A 2,500-nucleotide genomic window follows, 5' to 3' on the forward strand; every position below is an offset into this window, starting at 1 on the left:
GTGAAGGTTTTCAAGTAGATGAGAGGTTTTATCTTAAAATTTTCTTCCCTAGAATGTCTGTTCTTGTTTGTGAACATGGTTGATTTTATGCAATAATGTTAAAGTGCCATGTTTGTCTTCTTTCTTCTTTTATTTTAGACAGATGTTATCAAAGAGACAACTCAAAATTTTGTATATCACTGCTGAACTTCAGTATAAATGAAGTACTTATGCAAGTGTGATTTTTTTTTTTTTTTCTAATCTTTATTTATTATCTTTTTTTTGCAGTGCTGTTTATCCAATAGCTAGGTTTTCTTTTTATTTCTTTTTATAATCCCTTTTAAAAAGGGACTGCCATTTTCAGAGTAAGACTATAAGGATATATGCTCGAACATATGTGAATATCTCCTATCTCCCTTCCTCTCTTTTTTCCTCACTGTCTTCCTCTCAAGACATTTGTCCTCATTTTGGAGAGAAGGCTTCATAGATGGAATAACCAGTCCGTAATTACCATGAGATGTTATTCTGTCTTGTTGCATGGAAAATACTCACCTATCATGGCAATGATTTTAAGACCAAATGTGCATTGTCGAAAAGGAAATGAAAAGAATCCCCCTCTCCTCTCCCACTTCCTTAGAGGGAAATAGATAATGCATTAGCACTTGCTGAAAGAGTAGGTGTGTTTTCCTTGTATCCTCGTGTTTCTCAAAAATCAAATGCTAATTTAGAGGTGTGCCTTTTTTATTGGTATTCAAATCATTGGATTGTGTACTAAAGACCAAATGTTTACAGCTATTGTAAAAGATTTTTTTGAAGAGAGAAAGCAAAAAGTGATTTTGATTTGCCAGTTGCAAATTATACTCTTTCAGATTTATTTTGATTATCATTATAAACTTTTTAATTGCTTGTTCTGGCTCAAACATTGGTATCATAAAATCATATTTGCAATATATAATATCTGACATGAAGAAATGTGGTGAATAATGGTAGTCATAAAAAACTTAATAAATAATAATTAATCCTTTTTTTTTTTTTTTTTTTTTTTTTTTTTGGTTGTCTTATATTTATGCCTGGTTGATTTTTTTCTAACTTTCTTTCTTTCTTTCTTTCCTTTAGTTCTAGTCGCACAGAGATGTGGCTGTGAATGTGACATAGGATAATAATAATTTAAGTGATAAAGTATTGAAAATGTTCTGAAATGTCAATATTTTTCATAGATGAGTGTCTTTGTATAAGATATAAATGTTTTGGTTTACATCTGGCTTATTGTAGAGGAGAAAAATTATTTTTTGAAAAAACGTATTGGTTGTGATTTCAAATAACATTTTAAATTACAGCTTTTCAGCATCTCAAACAGATAATTCTGATTGTCATGTATATGGAGATAAAAAGTTATGTGAATCATTCTTTCACATACCCTTTTTATTGTCCAATTTTATCAAAAAGTCAGTTTTCAAGAGAAGCATGCATGAAAGCATTAAAGAACCTCAGTAATGTAGAGTGATTTTAAGAAAAAGTAAATGCTTAATCTACTAGTCTTTACATAATCAGGATGTTTGTGTACAGGTGTATGATATATGGATGCAATTTTGTATTCTCACAAACTATTCCTAGAATACTTCTACTTATTTTCTGTATAATATGTATGAATGCAATCATGTGTAGCCAATTAAGGAGTGTCTTAGTTACACATTTACTTTGTTTGCTCAACAGTGCAGGTGTAGTGATGATTCCAGTTTAGGTTAGTTATTTATATTTGTGGCTTAACCACTAGAGCTTTGTTCCGGCTAACACAGATCTGACCTGCTCTTTGGAATCTAGCCCAATAGATATATGTTGCAGTAAATAGCACAAGCCTGCTTCAATATTTACACGTAATGTATGTTTATGAAACCCTGCTGATTTGTTGAGATTTACTGTTTGGTCGAACTATTAGCTTCTGGTTAAGCTGAATGCTGGCTGTAAATGTGGTTTCTGCGCAGTCTGGAAATCTCTTGGTCCCAGTGAAATTTTGAAGTGAATTACTACTGCAAAAGGATTTACCTAGAGTTTAGGGATCCTTTTGAAAGTCTTCTGTAATTACAAATCATTAGTTTGTATATATGTTTGTTTTGATATTGTTAGAAAGGGAAGCAATGGAAATGGAAATTAGTAATAACCATGAATTATTATTTTCTAATTTTGGCATAATAGAAATGTGCACATAGTTGTTGCACAAGATGATTATCAATAACTATCAACATTTTGTGAAGGTTTTCCTCTACGGTGTTGTTGGTCTTCTATATTTCTCTCTCTTTTTATTTTATTATTATTTTTTTTTAATGTAGCAGCATTACGGCATGCACAAAAAACATCTTGATAAATGTAAGAGAGAGAGAGAGAGAGACAGAGTCAGAAAGATGAATTTATTAATCAATAATCTTCCAGGGTTATAGTGAAAGGGTTAAAGAAAAATCTGTCATATTTTCCTAACGCATCTTTTGTGTATTAAGAAGTGCAGCTGTCTGGAATTCCCAGATGT

General features: G+C 31.2%; 1 protein-coding gene across 1 annotated transcript in view; it reads left to right on the forward strand.

The window, feature by feature from the left end:
* The window catches only part of LOC125043537 (solute carrier family 25 member 36-like), a 35,483-nt gene that overhangs the window by 32,781 nt on the left and 202 nt on the right, over positions 1 to 2,500 (forward strand). The window contains exon 8 of the mRNA XM_047639700.1: positions 1 to 2,500. This exon is cut by the window's left edge and continues 1,058 nt beyond it; it is cut by the window's right edge and continues 202 nt beyond it. The gene's annotated coding sequence lies outside the window, so the exon portion shown is untranslated.

The sequence above is a fragment of the Penaeus chinensis genome, chromosome 34, assembly GCF_019202785.1.
Source record: "Penaeus chinensis breed Huanghai No. 1 chromosome 34, ASM1920278v2, whole genome shotgun sequence".
Lineage (NCBI taxonomy): Eukaryota > Metazoa > Arthropoda > Malacostraca > Decapoda > Penaeidae > Penaeus > Penaeus chinensis.